The sequence below is a fragment of the Mustela putorius genome, unplaced genomic scaffold, assembly GCF_011764305.1.
Source record: "Mustela putorius furo isolate JIRA1106 unplaced genomic scaffold, ASM1176430v1.1 tig00003853_pilon_pilon_pilon, whole genome shotgun sequence".
In the NCBI taxonomy this organism is placed as follows: Eukaryota; Metazoa; Chordata; class Mammalia; order Carnivora; family Mustelidae; genus Mustela; species Mustela putorius.
In genome coordinates this window covers 19741733-19762388 of record NW_025422005.1, presented here as the reverse complement: position 1 = coordinate 19762388, position 20656 = coordinate 19741733, and positions in this window count along the sequence as shown.

Sequence of the window (20656 nt, the reverse complement as noted above, 5' to 3'; positions counted from 1 at the left end):
GCGATCAAAGAGGGGGGCTCCAAGGTCAGGGTAGAAGCATGACTCTGCCTCTAATGAGCCGTGCGGTCCTGAACAAGTTCCTCCATCTTCTGCCTCGTGTTCCTCATCTGCAGAGTGACAGTCATAATGGCACTTCCTCATAGGATGGTCTTGAAGATCCAGTGAGCGCGCACACCTCAAATGTCTGCAGAGTTCAGACACGTGATGAGCACTTCACACATGAGGGCCACGATTACTATTTTTGTCATCTGTGGATATGATGCTTAGAGCTGCGGTACCGTCTTTCGGCCATGAAGGAGGGAGCCTGACGTGGAAGACGGGGAGGGCAGAAAGAAGGAAGGGCATTCATTCAAAACAGCTTACCTCAAGACCTCTTAAGATAACAAAATCCCCAGCTCTTCAGGCAACTTTTAGTTGAATGTTATTACTTGCAGCCTAAAGCATCCTAGCCAAGTCATATGTAAAAGTTGAATGCCCATTATTGATTTAGAATGAGAAATAAGAGCCCTTGATCTGAGAGACACTCACATTTTTGATGAGAATATTCACCTTGGAGGCAGACCATGGCATTGACTGCCAGTTATTCTCAAATATTTTGTTTCTCCTTCTTTCTTCAGTAAGAACTGCCATGTTTTAACTGGGTACATGCTACTTGGCTAGAAACTACATTTCCCAGGCTCCTTTGCAACTAAGGAGGCCATACACCCAAGTTTTAGCCAAAGGAAAATGAATAGAAGTGATGAGCACGGCTTCTAGGTTTTGCCTTTAAAAGGACTGGGCATGCGTGCCCTCATTCTTATCTCTTCTTGCTGGTGGGAAGATAACAAGAGCTGGAGCAATCACCTTGGGCCTAGAAATGGAAAAATCATTCTGAAGGTGGACAGAGTTGCCCCACCAGCCTGAAACCACCTACCTCTGACCTCTTATATGCAAGAAAAATAAACAATCTGTTTAAGCCACTGTATTTTTGGATTGCTTCCCTATAGTAGATCTGCATGGGGTTCCAGAATACCAAGGGGAAACAGTAGCACAGAAACATTGTTCTGTGACTCTATGACTCTAGGTGTCAGTTTGCTGTTGCTGCGTAACAAACCACCCAATATTTAAGACTTAAAACGATTTATTTCTTATGATTAAGATTATGAATATTCTTATATGGTTATGATTAAGATTATTCTTATGTGATTATGATTATTCTTATGATTAAGATTTCTTTTTTTTAAAGATTTTATTTATTTGTTTGACAGATAGAGTTCACAAGTAGGCAGAGAGGCAGGCAGAGAGAAGAGAGAGAGGAGGAGGAAGCAGGCTCCCTGCTGAGCAGAGAGCCTGATGTGGGGCTCGATCCCAGGACCCTGGGATCATGACCTGAGCTGAAGGCAGAGGCTTTAACCCACTGAGCCACCCAGGCGCCCTTTATGATTAAGATTTTTTATGATTATTTCTTATGATTCTGTAGGCTGGCTGCGTTCTTCTGCTGATCTTCCCAGGGCTGCCTTGTGCAGCTGCATTCAGCTGGAGAAATGGACCGGGCTGGATTCAGCTGGGACATTGGGGATGGTTAGACTCTCTCTCCATGTGGTCTTTTGTCCCCGAGGAAGATAGTCCAGGCTAGGTTTCCTCGCATGGTGTTTCCATGAGCATTTGTGAGAGGAAGCCGCAAAGCACAAACACTCATCTGGCCCCTGTTTGTGTCTTGGTTCCTGATACTTCACTGGCTAAAGCAAGTCACATGGCCAAGCTCCTCCCTGTGGGAGGGGCCTACACAAGGGTGCAGCTACTAGGAGGCTTGATTCATTGGGCCATTTGGGTAACAATCAACCTCACCCTATTGTGCCCCATGAATTTTGGAAGCTCATTATGGGTAATTAGAAATCCTAGTACAGTGCTCATTAGGCCCATCTGCACAGGGACTAATAACCCCCTAGGAACTGGGACAATTAAAATTCATTCCTTTATTTGGTTATTCATCACCAACCTCCAAAAAGGGGCTTCAGGTTGTTTATGTAAACACAAAAGATTTTTAAATGACAAAATAAAATTTAAAAAGAGTATTGGAAAGAATCCGAAGAGAAAGAAAATGAGGGTAGGAAAAAAAAAATGCAAAAGATGGTGTCAGGAGTGTGTGTGTGTGTGTGTGTCCGGCGGGCCGTGCTGCTGCGAGGGACAGAAGGGTCACTGGTGAGGGCCTGACAAGATCAAGGAGATGGTCAGGGAATGGGGCTTGGGGGGGCTGGGATGAGGTTGACTGCCAAGCACTCAAATGCATCACTTCTCACCCTTTGCTGTGTGTTGGGCTCATCTGCAGAGTGGGTTTAAATACAGATTCTGAGGCCCAATCCCTAGAACCTGGTTTTGTTTTGTTTTAAGATTTTATTTATTTGACCGAGAGAAACAGCGAGAGAGGGAACACAAGCAGGGGGAGGGGGAGAGGGAGAAGCAGGCTCTGCAGTGAGCAGGGAGCCCCATGCGGAATGAATCGTTCCCTGGACCCTGGGATCATGACCTGAGCCGGAGGCAGATGCCCAATGTCTGAGTCATGCAGGGGCCCCTAGAATCTGGATTTTTAACAAGCTTCCCAGGTGATTCTGAAGTAGGTGGTCTTTGAACCACATTTTGAAGTGACTTTAAAGCCCATAAGCTGGTGCCAGCTTGTAGGCAGGATACTGAGAGGGGAAGAACAAGCAAGAGGAAAGCTTGAATAAGTGAATGGCTGTCAGAGTCCCAGGAAGGGGAAAGGGATACTATGTGATTTTTGAGCTTTCTAATATTTCAGATACTTTATTTCTTCATAGAACAAACCTGAATGGGTATCTCCTAGTGGGTCTCAGCCCTCAGCAGTATTACCCCCCCAGGACCTGTCCTCATCAAAACCCGTCATGGCAGGGAGTCCACCCATTCCCCGGCCACTGCTGATTGGACTGGAGTGGGCACCTGACTCAAGCTGGATTAATCAATTTTCTCTGCCAGGAAATTGGAGAGAGTTGAGGGTCTTTGATATTGTGTCCGTTGATGGCTGTGTTCCGCAGCGACAGCCCACAAAACTCTGTTGTTAAGAGACGGAATTGCCGGGTCCCTGCCTTTCCTGGATCCTGGCTCTGCAGCTTCCCTCCATCTTGTGACACACTCTGACATCCTTCTACGAAATTCTACTTTTGCCTGAGTCAGCTTCTATTCCTGGCCTCCGAAAGCACCTTAACTACTAGAGGCTGGCAGAGTTCAGGGCTACTGTGTCTGATGTGGTCCCCATGATTCCAAACTGGGCTGTCCCTCAGCAACGGGCCCGTCTGGTCAATTCCCTGGAGAAACCAGAAAATGCCAAAGACATGGTGTTGAAAGAGCTGTGGAAGCCTGGGAAAGATGCTTGGTGCTGCAGTGAGAGATCACTGCTGAGATGCAGACAGAAGATCAGTGAGGGGAACAGGAAGAAACCAATGGGAGGTTGGCGGGCCCGCTCTGGGTATCACCCTCCTCCCTCTTCGGACAGAGCCCACCCGGGGACAAAAGAGACGCTTAAGATCACTTAACTAGTTGTGGGAGACAGGGAAACTTCAGTGAATATGGTTTCTATTTCTGAAAATGTATCTGAAATCTGGAGTGGTACCCAGGATAGCGCCCAGTGCTCCCGGCCCTGGCGGTCAGATCCTTGGGTAATCTCCTCTCACGTTACATAGGCCTGACCTGGGAGACCAGTAGGCTACGGCAGAGGAGACACCATGTGATTCTTGCGGCCTGTCATAAATGACCTCACAGCTCCAGCCTTCTCTCCTCTGGGGAGGCCAGCCACCATGCTGTGAGGACATATAAGCAGCCCTACAGAGATGCCCGTGAAGTGAGAAACTGAGGTCACCTGCCAACCATCAGCATGAGAGAGCCACCTCCTAGCCAGTCCGTCAGGTGACTGCAATCCCCACGGACTTCTCGACCACAGCCTCATGGGAGAGCCTGAGGCAGAAGCCCAGCGCAGCTGCTCTGGGATTTCTGACCTACAAGTGCTGTGGGAGAAGAAATGTCTATTGTTTTCAGCTGCTAAGTTTGGGGTCCTCTGTGAATCTAGCAATGGATACCTAAAAACTGAGGAGGAGAATGTTCTGGCACGGGACTTCTCCAGAAAGCAGTCACAGAGGGGACTACAGGGTAAGACTGTGTGGTCCAAACTTGCTTCAGTGGGACCTCAGGTACCAGAGGTAGCCATGTGCATTCCCCTAACCTCCATATTGGGGAGAAGAAGGAGGGACACTCTTTCAGCAATTGAGGCCAAACCACTGGAAACAGATGCTAATGCCCATGTCCTTTTTGGGTATGTCCTGCTTCGTCATCACGATAGACACATTAAGTTTACAATTCCTCTAACATAGAAAATACCAGGACTGCTGAGTGTCCCTCCTAAGGCTAGTGAGAGGTCCACTATGTCTTCTCCAGAGGTGAGTCCAAGCATCCCAGAATGTCTACCAGCCCAAGGAAGGCCATCCTGGTTAGTTTTTCTTGGTATCAGAAGAAACCAGAAAATCAGGTACTAGACCACTGAGGGGGCCCATTTTCACCCGCACAGCTTTCCCCAAACCAGAAGTCCGGATAGTTTTGCCTTCACAAAACACCCAGGGATCTATCTAAAGGAACAACTCAGGGATGTCCTGATTCATCAGAGCAAAGAAGCCCAGACCATTGACCCAAGCTGCCCTCCTGGAATGCTGAGTCAGGCTGCATGCTTCTCCAGAAAGAAGGGGAGACTCAAGGTTGGGTTCATGAGCCTTCCTCCCTTTCCTGCCTTCTCATTCTCCTCCTGCCCCCCACCCCGCCCTCATCTCTACTTCACACCCGCCACATCTCACTGCCTGCAGGCCCAGGGTGCTCACATACCAGGGCCTCCCCCCACCCCACACCCGGAGGATCCACTTCCAAATAGTCCCACTCTTTTGTCTCAAAGATTTTCTGTCAGGAAATTCCTGAGGGTCCTGACAATGGCATTTGGTGACTTCAGTCCTGCTGGTGTCAAGGTCATGGTGTGTGGGGGGCCCTACCTAACTCACTCCCCACGCATGGTGGGAGGAAGGTTTTCTTCCACAGTCCAGGACCCAGCATACACGGAAGGGCCAAGGAGCTAGAGCAGAACCCTCCTGGGAACTGCTGCCGAGTCCCCGGGGGACAGGTGCGCCCTCTGGTGGCCGCACGCGGCACCCCCACCCCCCACCTCCGACCCGAACCCCACCCTGCTCTTGTGCCCCAGCGCAGACCTCATTCACCACCCACCGCCTTCAGGACCCTGCCTGCCTATCTCCAGCCTGATAGAGAGCTGGCAGCCTTTCTAGCAAAGCAGGGGCCTCAGCTGAGAAGGGAAGTGGCGTCACTCCAGAGTTCCTTGTCTGTGGAGCTGGGTGACACTGAGTTGACAGTTATTCACACTATATTCTGCAGAAATTTTGAGACCCAGGGGAAGGGCAGGGAGGTGCCTTTTATGCTGCAGGCATCTGTGAGGGTCAGCATAGGAAGGTCAGGGAAGTGAGGTCTGGGGCGGCATCTCAGCCGTCCTCAGGCCTTGAGGGATGGAGGTACGGCCTTCCCACACAGCCAGAACAGTGCCGGGTGAGGAGGAGTCTGCTCTCTCATTGGAAAATGGGAATAATAAGATCTTAAAAGGAGATTATAGAAGTAAAGTCTTTTATTCAACCTCCGATGAGGTGACTTTCCCGGAGTGGGGGTTGGGGACAAGCGCACTGGTAGGCAGGGCAGGAGCGGGGTGGAGCGAGATTTCAGAATTTCAGGCGGCTCCAAATCCCGGCGGCAAAGTGAGGCAAGCAAAGACAAGGACTGATCCTTTGATACATGTGAGTTTCTGTCTGGAGAACCTCAAGAACATGACTTGTGTGCCCAGGCACAAGGGTTGAATGAAAAAAATTACTGAATCAGTGAATGACTAAACCAACACCTCTAGGTGGAAACGGCCCTCCGACATTCTGCAATCGTGAAATCTGACTGCTGGAGACCAGCAAGGGTCAAAAATTGGGAGCTGCCACTGAGTTCCCAGCCCCACAGCTCCCTACGGAGCAGCTGAGAATGTGGCTCAGCACCACCTGCTGTCTGTCCCCTCGGTGCCAGGCATAGCGGAAGGCTGAGACCAAGTCTCTCTCCAGGTGACGCGCTCCCTAGGAACGGCTGCTCCCTAATTTATCCTGATCTTCCCAAGGGTCTGTCAAGAAAGCATATCAAAGCTTGGAAAAGGCATGAGGGAGTCATGGTGTCCTTTCAGAGGAAGTCTGGGCGTCCGCTGCAAGTCCTCGGATGATCCTGATTGCCTAGAGTTGTATGCTAATGACTATTTAACTCTGTAGGATGGAGGTAAGTTGTAAAAAACAGATAATCATGGAAATGATTCCTGCCCTTCACAAGCAAACGAGTCCTGTTCATAACCCAAACAAGATTTGCTCTCAGTGGAGTCTTCCTTTGAGGTTGTGTTAACATTTTGCAAGTTCCCTGTCAGAGAATGAGCTAGAGAAAATCTCTGACATGGGTGCCCTTATTTTGACTGCAGGAGGGTCGTGATTTTACCTTTTAGAAATGATATTTGCACAGGCTCAGTGGGTTAAAGCCTCTGCTTTCAGCTCAGGTCATGATCCCAGGATTCTGGGATCGAGCCCCACATGAGGCGCTCTGCTCTGTGGGGAGCCTGCTTCCTCCTCTCTCTGCCAGTCTCTCTGCCTACTTGTGATCTCTGTCTATCAAATAAATAAATTAAAATCTTTTTTAAAAAAGAAAGAAATGATATTTACACAGCTCATTGATCCTTAAGAAGTCTACAACGTATCTCCCACCTTCCATCCCCCTTGTCCCCCAGCCTGTTCAGGTGGCACCAGCAACCGCAGCCTCTGGGTCGCCACTCTGCCCAGCATGGACCTCGAGGGCAAGCTGTCCTTGTATGCTTCTGTGCCAGCGTCTCCCTCCAGACTGCCAGCTCCCAAGGGCCGGGGCCAGGTCTGATTCTTGCTGGATCTGCAGAGCTCAGTCAATGTTGTTGAGTGAATTTACAAATACACTCAGTTTGGACCACACCTCGCTGCTGGTGAAGGAGGCTGGTGCATGGGAAAGGGCAATGCATTCATGTGGCCTAGCACTGCTGAGCCTCAGTTCCTGCGTGTGTGAAATGAGGCTATTTCCTACGTGCTGATGGGAAGGAACTGCTGCATGTTTTCCATTTCCCTCTTTTGCTTTCTCCTGCCACCTCCCCTGCCCTTCCAGGATATTATGAACAGAAACAGGGTCATTTCTTCTGGCTCTCTACCCAGCAAGGCCCCCAAGAAGTGTTCAATTAAGCACCTCTGCCTAGTTCATGAATGAGAAGGGGAAGGGGTTGATGACTGGAGGGGCCAAGGTGTTCGTATGGGGCAGACAAGGAGCAGGACCTACCCGGCGGAAGCCCTGGACTTCAGTGCTGGGGGTTGAGGGGAAAGGGAGGGCTGGATCTCTGAACACGGACAGGAACCCCAGGAGGAAAACTGAAGGAAGAGAATGACTGGAACAGGCTGGACTTCAAGTAGCCGAAAGTCCCAGCTCTGGCCCTGGCCCCAGCCCCAGCGGATCTCACACCACAGAACTCACTTGCTTCTCCTGCCCCTGCTTCCCTAAGGGGCTTCATCTGCTGAGAAAGCAGACTCCGGAATAACTGGGGTTCTGGCGCCATCTCGTGGCCATTCCTGGAACTGTCCATCCAAGCTAAGCAGAGCCCAGAGGAGCAGCAGGGAAGGGAGCAGGGCCAACAACCCCCCCCAACCCCCCCCCCCCGACTTTCCCGGCCTCCATCCTCTTCGTCCTCATCTTCTCCCGGATAATACTCCTGGCTTAGTGTTCAGTCCCTTTCAGGCCGGTAGTACATTTAATTCTTAGAACAATCTTAAAAGGCAGGTAATACTTAGCACCGTTTTACAAATGAAGAAACCGAGGCACAGAGAATTTTCTGTGTTTTCCCAAGGCCGTAGCTAAGAAGGTGGAGAGAAGAGCTCCTCTCTACACAGGAGAGGGGCTGTGAGGCGCTCGATCCTGCTGCTGAACAGACAGTTGGCTTTGGGGCCATTTAATTCTAATTCAAATATGTTTTTGGTGCCGACTCTGCCACTCCCTACACGGACGGGGCGCTGGGACCTCCAGTCTTCCTCTCAGCCCCGTTAGTCCCCTCCATGGCACTCATCACCGTTTGTTTGTCCGGCCCGAGTTCCTCCTTTTTTTTTTTTTTTTTTTAAGATTTTTAATTTATTTGCTTGACAGACAGATCACAAGTAGGCAGAGAGGCAGGCAGAGAGAAAGGAGGAAGCAGGCCCCCTGCTGAGCAGAGAGCCCGATGTGGGGCTCGATCCCAGGACACTGGAATCATGACCTGAGCCGAAGGCAGAGGCTTTAACCCACTGAGCCACCCAGGCGCCCCCCGAGTTCCTCCTTCAAGGTCGGTCTCCCACCAAGACTGTTGGCTTCCTGAGAGCAGGCAACTGTATAGACTGTTTTCTTAGCTGCTGTGACTCTTGAGCTCAGAATTGATCTCAGAACACAGGATAGGTGCTCCATAAATGCTTGTGAATGAATATAGGATTTCTTAAAAAACAAAAACAAAAACAAAAACACCTAAAAAAAAAAAACAAAAAACTAAAGCAAAATAAAACCCACAAACTAGTCCCTATCCTCAAGGCACTGACAGTCTAGTAAGGAAGGTTGATTGGTAAAGGGCAGATGTGTTCCTAACCCTCTCCCCCCGCGCACCTCCCTCCGCCCCCCCCACCCCATGTTCCCTCAGGGCTTTCTCTGAAGGAAGCACAGAACGACCAGAGCCCAGAGGAGGCTCCTAACTTCCCCCTGCCCTGAGGCCCCAAGGCCTATGCAGCAGAGCTGAGGCCTATAGAGGAAGGAAGGGGAAAGGCATAGCAAGTGGAGGCCACCGCCTGAGGGCCTGGACTGGAGAACCTGCTTGGTGACAGGAGGTGAGACCAAGAGCTCTCAGCCTCAAGGAAGAACGTGGAGGAAGGAGGGGAGATCTGCAGGGAAGTCATCCAGAAGCAAACTAGAAGCCACTAGAAGCCACTAGAAGCAAATCCCTCCTTTGACTCTGCCTCAAGAGTCCTCCACAAAATGGGAATGAGATGAGGATAAAATGAGACACAGGGCCTGGCACACTGAAGGGAAGCTCAGGTCTCCCTAGCTGGTTGCGCCACCACTCCAGATGCCCTCAGGGGCCAGTAGCTGGCAGTCTTCCCTGCCTCACCCTCCCGCCCCCCACCAGCTCCACCCTAGGCCACCAGGAAACAGCCTGAGACTCGAACTGGAGGGGGGACCACAGCGCCATCTGGTTTAAATCAGCGCTCAGAAATGGTACACCAGGAGATCCCTGAGTCCAAGTACCCAACACCACAAGACAGCAGATCCTCTCTGTAATGAAGGCAAAGGCATGGGGTTGGGGGAACTGGGGTGAGCCTCGCAGGAAGGGTACTGGAGAGAGACCACCCAATAATTCATTCTTATGTCTTAAGTACCTTCTGTGTTCCCCCAGGTAGAAGCCCTGGTGAAGCAGCAGACAGTAAGCCAGTGTAGTGTGTATAGCGTGGAAAATGTCTTTTAGGGAGAAAAACAAAAATAGGAAGGGGACTAGGGACTGTTGGTTTGGAATTTTAGTTAAGATGGTACAGGGGAGTCTCTGGAGAAGAGACCTTCAAACAGAGACCAGAAGGTGTGGTGTAGGAGAAAGCAGGGAGGATCTCTGAGGGAGGAGGGTCCCTGGCAGAGAAGAAAGGAGGTGCAAATGCCCTGGGGCAGGCATTGTGCCTGCTGCCATCAAGGAGCAGTAAAGAAGCCAGAGGGGTGGCTGAGTGGGGAGCGGTGGTGGCCAAATGGATTAGGGCCTTGTAAGCTGCTGGGAAGCCCAAATGAGGGAATAACGTGCAGCAACAGAGGTACAGGGTGGGAGAGAAGCCCAGAGCCTCTCATTAGGCAACTCTAAACTTGTGTCTCATTCCCCAGCCACACCTCCCGCAGTGCACTATGAATTAATATTTTCTATAAATCCTGTAATTATCTTGTGAATAGCACAATTATATTGTATTTGGTGTGTTAAAAGCATTCATTTGTTAAATGTAAACATTTAAAGTATACCATGTATTATGTGGCTCTTTTTACTTTTTTATTTAATCAACTGGAAGCCTTCAGTTGGAAGCGGGGGGTGGGGGGGCTTCTCTTACCCTCCAAGAGTCCCCTGGAGGCAAGTCTAGTGTCACACTCACCCACACCCTCACCTACACACAATACTCACTCACCCGCTGTGCCCAGCCAGAACGCAAGGCTAGAAGACAGACACCTGCTCATCTGCCTGCTTGGGGGGTCACGGACAGATGGATAGGTCCCTGCCGCGTCTTCCACTACCTCTGCCCCAACTCGCCCGGCCCTTGACATTTGACAGAAAGCATCCCCATTCTCACAGACCTTCACTACAAAATGGGCAGGGATTATTGTGTCCATTTTACAGGAGGATAAACAGAGGCTCTGAGAGGTGCCTGCTCAAAGTGGCTGAGGACAGAGCAGAGTCTGGAGGAAGCAAGATGGGGATGGGGAAGGCTTCAAAGTTTAAAGGTGGGGAGAGGAGCAGGAGGGCGCCATGGCTAACCCTGGACAGACCTGGGTTTGAATCCCAGCCCCACCATTTATTTACCGTGGGTAAATTCCTAAAACTCCCTGAGCCTCAGTTTTCAAATCTTTGCAATGGAACTAATGATAGTATCCACCTCGTGGTTTTGTTGTGTGGATTCAGTGAGAGAGCATGGCTGTTATTATTGTTATTTCCAGTCCCACCAAGTGCTGGGGTTTAGAGGCGGGGTGGGGGGGAGGGAGGCCGCGCTGGTGACTCCCCACCCGGCCACAGCCTCGCGCTCGTATCCTCCTCCTGAATTGCTTCCTCTGCCCATGGAGATGGCAGTTACTGTCACTGTGGACTGTCACAGCCCAACCTTTCCCACCACCCCTGCTCTGTAGTTTTTAAAGCGCTTTTGTCCATTCATTCAGCATTTCCCGAGTGCCTCCTGTATAGACTGGCCCAGGGCTGGGTCCTGCATATCTCCTGGTGAGTGAGGCAGGCACCGTCCGGGCACCCAGGGAGCTGACATCAGTACCTCATCCCACAAATGAACGGATGGGTAGAAACTGGGTTAAGAGCTGGGGGAGAACCGTACACAGTCAGGAGAGAGAATCTCAGACGGCCTGATTCAATCTTGACCAAACCGCACAGCAGTGGATGAGGATAACTTACTCCTGTTGCCTCGGTGGAGACCCCGAATCTCAGACCAGGGCAGGGACTCGCCCACGGACACCAACCAGGGAGGTGGGGGAAGGGGCCAACACACCCAGCTGACTCCTTCTCTTTGGAGCGAGGCATGGAGGGGCTGCCGGGAAAGTAAGCGAGCCTTTGTGGACGCTTGCATTTTCTTCACCTCTGCTTTGCCTCCCCTGAGGGGTGGGGAACCAGCTCAGGCCCCCAGAGATGGGCAGAGGACACTGGTCCCTCCCATGGACATCAGCCTGGATACCTGTGCCCACCCTTTGGGCAGAGCTGTCCTGAGCATAGGCTCGGGGGTTGGGGGCTCTGAGGAGGGGCAGGACTGCTCCCCAGGAGACGCTGTGCCAGGCCAGCTCAGCAGCACATCTGCCTGTGGATAGAACAGGCTGGAGGTTGTGCTGGGCTCTGAATTGAGTCTGTTGAGCTACTGTTTGGTAATGACCCCAGACCCCCTAGCTTGTGGGCTATTTTGCCTCCCAAAAAGCCCTGGCACAACTCTTATCTCTTTGGTCCTCACCAAAAACCTGGTGGGAGAGAAAAGGCACTGGATCTGGAGCCGAAAGACCGGGGTTCAAGTCCTAGCAAACACTGGATGTCTGTCATTCAGTCATTCAACAAACATTCACAAAGCATCTACCGGTGTACTGGGTTCTAGGCTGAGGGCAGTGAGCAAAACAGACAGACAAGGTCCCTGTTCTCCTGGACAAAAAAGACAGAAAGTAATCAAATAGTCACATCAGGGCATCTGTCAGCTCTCTACCTTCTCCAGACCCTGTGCACCCTCTTCTCGCCCAGCCCACAGCAGCACCGTCTCTCCTCAGGATGGCGGCCCTCTCCTGAGAACAAGGCTGCCCACTTCCCCACTGCTCCGTTCTCCACTCACCAGACGGCGCTGAGAGCCTCCTAAACACTTTCTCTCTGCCTCCCATCAGCTTCCCACTTGGGACAAAATCCAAACTCTTTCCTGTGCCTTCCAAGGCCCTGAGTGCCCGGTGTCCTTTTACCTCTGCCGGTTCATTTCCTGTCGCTCTGGCCCCCGTTCTTCCCCTTCCGGACATACTGGCCTCCCTGTTTCTCACATTCATGGTCCTGGGGCCCCTGACCCTTGCTGTTCCCTCTGCCTGGAATGTTCCAACCCAGACTCTTCTGTGGTTTCCTCTCATGTCAGCCAGCTCTCAGAACAGAGAGCGTGTCCTCTCCTTCTATGCTTTGTCCTATCCGTTCTTCCACAGCACGGATCACCACTTCACAGGGTGTGTGTTCTATCGCCGGTGTCCTCTTCTAGAGCAGACCCGGGACGTAGGAGGTACTGAACCAAAGAGGAAGACAATTATGGAGTGGAGTAAGGGCTTCCAATGAAAAGCGCAGGAGGCCTAACAGATGAGGGAACAGGAGGCCTCCCCTGATCCGTGGCAGGGTGTCAGAAATGGTTCCCCGGGGAGCTGGGACAGGCCTTCAAACTGAGGCAAGGGGGCCAAGCCTTTGAGCCTCCCTGTTGACCAGTCACGGGCCACCCCTAGAGAAGGGGGCCTTGTCCTGAGAAAGGGACATCTGAGTGGAAATCCGAAGTGTGGGCAGACGGAAGAGTCCGTGTGAAAGCTGGAAGACCGCAGCGGCCCAGCCATGGGGGCAGCTGACAGGAGAGTGAGGGGAGCCCGTGGGAGGGGAGTGGGGCTGCTGGTGTCAGGAGCTCCCTTGTCCTAGAAATGAAGATGGGCAGCCTGGGGGAGCTAGACATCAGAGGGGCAGGGTTAGCTTTGAAGCTCCTTGAGACCCTCAGGCTGCCCTGCAGAGGAAAAGCTGGAGAGGAGGGGAAACCAACCTGGAATCTTCGGTGATTCCCACATGGGATGACTCTAGGCCTCAGGTGGTGGCTCTGGAGATGGAAAGAGAAGGCAGGGAGTCCGAGCTGTGGGGAATCTTGGGTGGGTGCCACGCGGAGCCTCACCCACGGCTGGATGGCTGTCAGGCACCGTTGAATCTGGCCTCAGGTTCCTTGAGGCAGACACGGAGGTGAGATTTTTGTGCAGGAGGCTAACTGGGGGCTGCTTGCAGGCACGAAAGTAGCAGCCACAACAGAGGCCCCGGCCTATCCCCCGAGGAGCTGACCCAAACTGAGGCAAAGAAGCCAGACCTTGAGCGTCCCCAGGGACCCGTCACTGAACGCAGGCTGCCCCCAGGGAAGGGACATAATCTTGTCCCAGATAGCTTCTGGGGAATGAGTGTCCCAGTCCTGAAGGGGGTCTGGGTGGTGCCCCCAGCATCCATAAGCAGTTCCTTCCTATGACCCCCCAGAGGGGCTCTTCTGACCCCAGCTTAACTGTGGAAAATTGAAACCTTTCACAAAGCTCTTCCCCGTTCCCCACATTTGTGGGAACTTGGTGGTTAATAAGTCCAGGAACCCAGCCGTGGGTACTACTCAGCCTTGCTCAGCCCCAGCCGTGGGTACTACTCAGCCTCGTATGCAGTAAGCACTCACTAAGTGCGGCACGACCAGACCAGAATGTGGAGGGAGGAGAAAAGGACAAGTCGAGGGGGCCTCCCAGCTTTCTTCCCAGTTTGGGCCCCTTGCTCAGATGGAGGCTACACTGGGGAGAGGGGTTGTGGTGGGGGGTTGGGACATGCCAAGTTCACGGTGTGACTGAGACACCTGAGGCCCGAGTCCGATGCCAGCTCCCGAGGAGCCTTACCAGATGGGGTGAGAGGGAGAAGAGGCAAGGAGATGGCAGCAGGGAGGGGAACCAGGACAGAACCAGGAGGCTCAGCGTCCAGGGATTGGGTGATGCTCTCAACACTAAGAGGGCGGAGAAGGGGGGGCCCCCTCGGGAACACAGCAGGCCTGAGGGAGGAGGGTGGAAGCTTGGGAGGGGGGCTTGGTGAGGGGCTTGGGGCTCAGTGAAGGCATGAGAGATCCCTGGTGCAGTCTTAGAGGAAGAGGCAGGGAAGACACCCTCTGGAGAGCAGCTAACAAGGAGGCCTGCCCCAGAGCTCTGTCCTTTCTCAGGAACCCAGAAGCCCCCAATTCCACTCCCTCAGAGCGCAGAGTCAATACCCCTCCCTCCTCTACCATCTCTCCTGAGGTCCCCCTGGCAAGTCTCCCAGCTAAGGAGGTTCCTCCCTGAGAACTGTTGCCTCAACCCAAATTCAGGCCAGACAACAGGAAGGACTTCCTGGTGGGGAGGGATGGGGGGTCCTGCATAAGGTGAATGGGGGCATTTCTATCCCAAGACAAGGCACCAGATGCAGTGACTTCTGGAGGCCCCCTTTCTAATCAGTGGGCAGAAAGAGCAGAGTATTCCCCAACCTGGACCGGAGAGGGGAGGAAATGGAACTTCTGAGAATGGGGGAAGCACTTGCTGATGAAAAGCATCAGCGTCCAGAGCTCAGACTTGAGCAGGACTCCCTGGGTCAAAATCCCAGCTCTGTCACTAACCGGCTGTGTAACCTTGGATAAGCTTCTTAACCTCTCTGTGCCTTGGTTTCATCTGTGAAATGAGAGCAAAAGTAGTACCTATATCTTAGGCCTCTTAGGAAGTTTGAATTAATAAGCTGAAGGGGCACGTGGCTGGCTCAGTCAGTAGATCATGTGACTCTTGACCTCAGAGTTGTGAGTTCAAGCCCCACGTTGAGCATGAAGCCTACTTTCATATAAATAAATAAAACAAATAAATAAATAAACGGAAACTTGTAGGATGCTCAGAACAGTGCCTGGCACAAAGTGAACACTATATAAATATTTGAAAAATGAAAGATACTGGCAACTTCCATCTGGGAGGCTCCTGGGCTCTGGGCACTGGACCGGGTTCTTTATATCATCTCTATTCTCCACGTTACCCTATAAGATAGGTCTCATTATTTCCATTTCACAGACGAAGAAACTGAGCCTTTAAAAAATGAAATCACTGCCTAGGTTGGCCTAGGCTGACTCTATCAGCATTCTTCTTCTTCTTTTTTTTTTTTAGATTTTTTTTAGTAACCTCTACACCCAACATGGGGTTCAAACCCCTAACCCCAAGATCAAGAGCCACATGCTCCATCAACTGAGCCAGCGGGACCCCCTCGATCAGCACCCTTAATGACAACTATAACCCTCTGTCGATTTTCTCCATCACAAAGGCCGGGGACGCCCCAGCCACACCCACAGCAGCAGACCCCTCCAGTCTATGAACTCACTTCAGCCTCGTCAGAGCCCAGGAAGATTTCCTAGTAACTAATGACTCCGAGCTGCAACCATCTCATTAGGCAATTACCTCCGTGAGCGCCAAGGCCAGGAAGTGACCTCACTGGCCACTCAACACCGCCCTGCCGCTGGGGACAGAGGTAATGAGGGTAATCATGGCGGTGGTGACAGTGACATGGTGACGTTGTCAAGTGACGGAGAACCGGATGGCTCTGTCAGATCTTGGCTCGGTGGAGGGGGCGACGGTGCTGGTAATTAACTTGATGGTGGTTAAGGGGGTGGCTAGTGGGGGTGGCAGAGCCTAGCGTTGATGGAGAGGTGACGGTGGCCGTGACGATCTGTCAGGTGAACCTGGTGGCGGGGGTTCTCCCAGCCTCCATTCCACCCTCCAGACGGCGAGCCTGGAAAGCAAACGACTATGTTTTCCTCCCATGCCGCGTTTCCATGTGGACCGAGCTCCAGCCGTTTGATTCCATGGAGCTGGATCTGGAACACTGAGGAGAGGCACGATCCTGTGTTTTCTCATTTACAAAAGAGGAACAATTAAAGAACAGTGCCTGGCATGTGACAAGCACTCAGGGTGTACGTGTTAGCTGTTCATGCTGTTGTTCAGGGCGGGGGGATGTTTGTATGTGGTTTTTGATTTCTTGCCACCTCTGGGCTGCTCCTGCCGGACAGCAACGTCACGGTAACACGAGGTTTTTCTGCAGCAGCATTCTGGGGCTGGGTCTCCAGCATTCCAGAAAGGACACAAAGCCTGAGGTCCAGGTCAGATGAAGGGCAGGGAGCAAGGAAGTGACAGCATTGAACAGACCAGGCCCCACTGCAAGATACCTGGATAGGACTGTCACCATCAGACACTACACTGACCACTGCCACCACGTTCTGAGCAAATTCTAAGCCCTCCTGTCCTTGGATGATTCACTTGAGATTTACAGTCCTGGGCTACACCATCCACTTGGCTGGGCCCAGGTTTGGGGCCCCTGTCTGACCTGGAAGGGCCCCGGGAGGGGTCTGCGGTCCCCTTCAGCTTCAGTAGTGGGTGATGGGGCCTCCCATGGTGGGGCCTTCTTCCTAATGGAAAGGGGATTTGGAGGAAGGGCAGCCAAAAAATGATGGATGTCCACATGGTATGGAAGCCTGGTGGTTATGATGGAATAAAGAAGCTGCTGCCTTCTTTATTAAAACCAAACCAAAGAGGAAGGTGACTGGACTTTTCAACCCTGACCAGACCCAAAGCCCCTTGAGATCAGACCCGCCAGCTTTAACTGCCACCACCTCAGGGGCCCCTGTGGGACACTGGTCCATCTTTTACACTTTGGTCAAGTGCACATGGGACAATTTGCCCCTTCCCTTTACAGCCTAGAAACCAGGTGTAGACATTCAAAACCAGATGTCATCACTGGCCCAGGGAGAACAAAAAAGAAAGAAACATGGACATCTAGGGGCCCCTGGGTGGCTCAGTCAGTTAAGCGTTCTGTCTTCAGCTCAGGTCATGATCCCAGGGTCCTGGGATGGAGCCCTGCTTTGGGCTCCCAAGTGGGAGCGTGCTTCTCTCTCTCCCTCTGCTGCTCCCCTGCTTGTACTCTCTCGCTCTCTGTCAAATAAATAAATAAAATCTTTGTAAAATAAAATTTAAGAAAGAAAGAAACACCGAGGGCGCCTGGGTGGCTCAGTGGATTAAGCCACTGCCTTTGGCTCAGGTCATGATCTCAGGGTCCTGGGATCGAGTCCCACATCGGGCTCTCTGCTCGGCGGGGAGCCTGCTTCCCTTCCTCTCTCTCTCTGTCTGCCTCTCTGCCTGCTTGTGATCTCTCTCTGTCAAATAAATAAATAAAAATCTTAAAAAAAAAAAAAAGAAGAAAGAAAGAAAGAAACACCGACATCTATTGACTGATTCCACACCCACTTATTTGGCACCAGCTGGGTACCAATATTGCAGAGCATGCGGTCCCTACCCCATGGGGCTCACTGTCTCGTGAGAAGACAGTCAAACCGGTGACCGGTGACACATAAGTAGATGAGGCCACTGTGGGGCCTGAAGCACAAGCAGGACGGAACTGAGGGGAAGCGGGGAGCCCTTCAGAGGGAGAGGCCAGGGGAGGCCTCTTGCTGCTGCGGCTGGGAGGACGGGCAGCCAAATGTGCAGAGACCGGCGTCAGTCCTGGGCTCCAAGTTCCTGAGGCAGGACCAAGCTTCCAGAACAGAATCCGGGCCAGTGTAGCTGGAGTATATAAGAAGTCCAGTGGGAGGAAGCGTGGAGGTAAAAACCAGCTGGATTAAGAATGGGCATCTTATTCTGGGCAATGGGATGCCACCACCAAAGGCTGGTTTTTTTGTTGTTGTTGTTTTGCTTTGTTTTTTCAAGATGTATTTATTTATTTGAGAGAGAGACTGTGGGGGGCGGGCGGAGGGAAAGGATCTCAAACGGACGCCCCACAGAGTGCGGAGCTGGATGCGGAGGAGCTCAATGTCAAGACTAAAGAGATACGACCTGAGCTGGAACCAAGAGTCAGACACTTAACTGACTGAGCCACCCAGGAGCTCCCAGGGCTATATTCTCTCTCTCTCTCTCTCTCTTTTTTTTTTTTAAATAAGAGGAGGGACTTGTCCTTAAGCAGAAATCGGGAAGAAAGGGGAGATGTACACATTCCAAGGAGGGGCACGGGTCCAGCAGTGGTAAGGTGAGGGCTTCCCCCACGCTCAGCTCCCATTTCCCCAGTGACATGAGGCTAGGTCATCACTGGGCAGGGGGAGGGGCTAGGAGCAGGACACGTGTCCATTAGACCCCTTCAGGTTTCCAGTGTCCCCATGGAGTCATGATCCAGTCCCAAAGTGGCCGCGGGCCTAATTTGCCCTGCCCTTGAGCTCCTAGGCACCTCCTAGCGGCTTCTCAGGGCGATGGAGGAATGTCCTTGACCCGCCCCTCCCCTGTCACTGAAAAGAGCCCAACGAAAGCCTCAGTCATCAAAAGCACAATGTCAGCAACAGCCACCATCATACTCGACATCAGCTTCACGAAGACAGGCTGTCCTGTCCCTGACCTGTGAGTTAACACGGCCCTGTAAGCTAGCATGCTGGGCCCTGAGGAAAGCGCAGTCCTGGAACAGAGTGGGCCGTGCCCCGGAGTTGGAGCCCTTCTGGCTTGTGAGTGCCGGTACTGGAAATGTCTTCCCAGCTCTGATTCATCACCCAGGTAGCCTGAGATCAAGCAGAGGGGAGGACTTTTAGAAACGCATTCGCCACTGTACCTCTGGACGGAGCCCTGAGGTTAGTGTGAGACACCAAGCCCGACACTGGCCCATGTAATCTCCAGAGCCTGGAGCAGGATCTGTGGGAGGAGGCAGCCAACCCCATCCATAGGGCCTGGAGGGGTGTGGATGGAGATAGGAGGTCACCTGCCCCCAGTACATACCTGAGAGGGGACCAGAGACCCTGGACATTAGCTCTGGGACCTCACCTTTACCAGAGCCTCTGCCCCAGCCCAGGACCCTAAAGGCCTGTGGGCTCCCAGCCAGGCTGCCTGACTCACCGTCCCAGAGTCAGAATCGTGGGCTGGCTCCGTCCTTGAAGGGCTGCTTCTCCCTGTTCCCTGATCTCAGGATGAGCCCTGACCCTGGTCAAAACTGGTCCTGAGCCTGGTGACAAAGATCTCCACCCAGGCCCAGACAGAGCCCCACCCTGGTTCTGGGTTGGGCTCGATCGCGTGCAGAAAACACTCTCTCCTCCATCTGCACTCGGGCTCTGGCTCAGCCCTGGAACTGGGGCCCCTGAGCCTAAAGGGGAGCAGGCCTGGAGAGGGGTTGGCTCAGCACCGGTCACCTCCGCTGTCCTCCTTCTTGGGGAAGCAAACTGTGAAAAAACAAAGCAAAATTAAAACTCACCACTAGCTCCTCCTGGCTTTGGTGACACATCTTTGTCTTAGGAAATAAAGCCTGAAGGCAAAGCACATTTTCTAAGGCCTAACCCCTTCCCACCCTTGCCAGGCTCCCTCTTTGATTTGGAGGATTCTTGCCATAACCATCCCTCCCCACTGTCCAGGGAACACAGGGCTCCCTGTTGCCAGGAGGAGAGGGAGCTGTGAGAGACCCAGGAACTTCATCTGAGAGCCTCAGGGGTGGAGGCCAGGATCCGATCTGGCTTAAAGACTTGGGCAAGATTCTTCCCCTCTCCAGATCTCAGTTTTTCCATCTGCACCGTGAGAGATTTAGCCCGCTGGCCCTGATATCCAAAGTTAGGGAAGCTGACAAAAATTTAGGGCCCCATGTTCAAACATTGGAAGGGTCGTATTTTTTGGATAATTCAGACCCAGGGGATCCATGAGACCGAGGAAACTTTTCCTAAAACATGTACAGGATACCAGGTCCAAGTCTAGGCATACCCTTTTGGCTCAAGTACCTTGGGCTAGTGACTTGACGTCTCTGGGCCTCAGTTTTCTCATCTGTCAAATGGCAATAATACCAAGTTTGTGAGGGTTAAATGAGATGGTAACCAGAAAAGTGCTTTGTAAGCTGTACGGTGCAGTCCTCCTGGGAGAGAGGGGCACTTATTATTGTCGTTTTGGGTTAATGCTCCAGCAGAGCCCAGAAAGTGGATTAGTCTGCCTAAGCTCTCAAGTGGGAGACCTCCTCGAAGTCTCCCCAGGATCCACTACCTCAGCCCTGCCCAGAACCAGCTTGAGCCCAGCATAAGCCTTCTACCCGGATTCCCCACCTCAGAATTAGATAAATCTTCCTCACTGGCCCCTGTGGATCACAGACTTTGGAGCTGGCCCAGCCCTGGGGATCCTCAGATCCCATCACTTTTGTTATTTATTTTTAAGATTGTATTTATTTATTCGTCAGAGAGAGGGGGGGGGGGAGAGCACAAACAGGGGAGCAGCAGGCAGAGAGAGAAGCAGGCTCCCCGCTCAGCGGGGAGCCCCATGTGGGAATCAATCTCAGGACCCTGGGGTCATGACCTGAGCTGAAGGCAGATGGTTAACCTACTGAGCCACCCAGGTGCCCCCCATTGCTTTATAGTAGCCCAGATAGGAAAGGGGCTTCCCAGGAGGCCCATAGCATGTTTATGGCAAAGTGAGGCTAAAAGCCAGGCCTTTCCGTCCTACAATACTCTATCATCTAATCTTGGCCCCCAAAACAATGTCCCCAAGTCAGCAGGCCCTGGCCAGGCTGGGG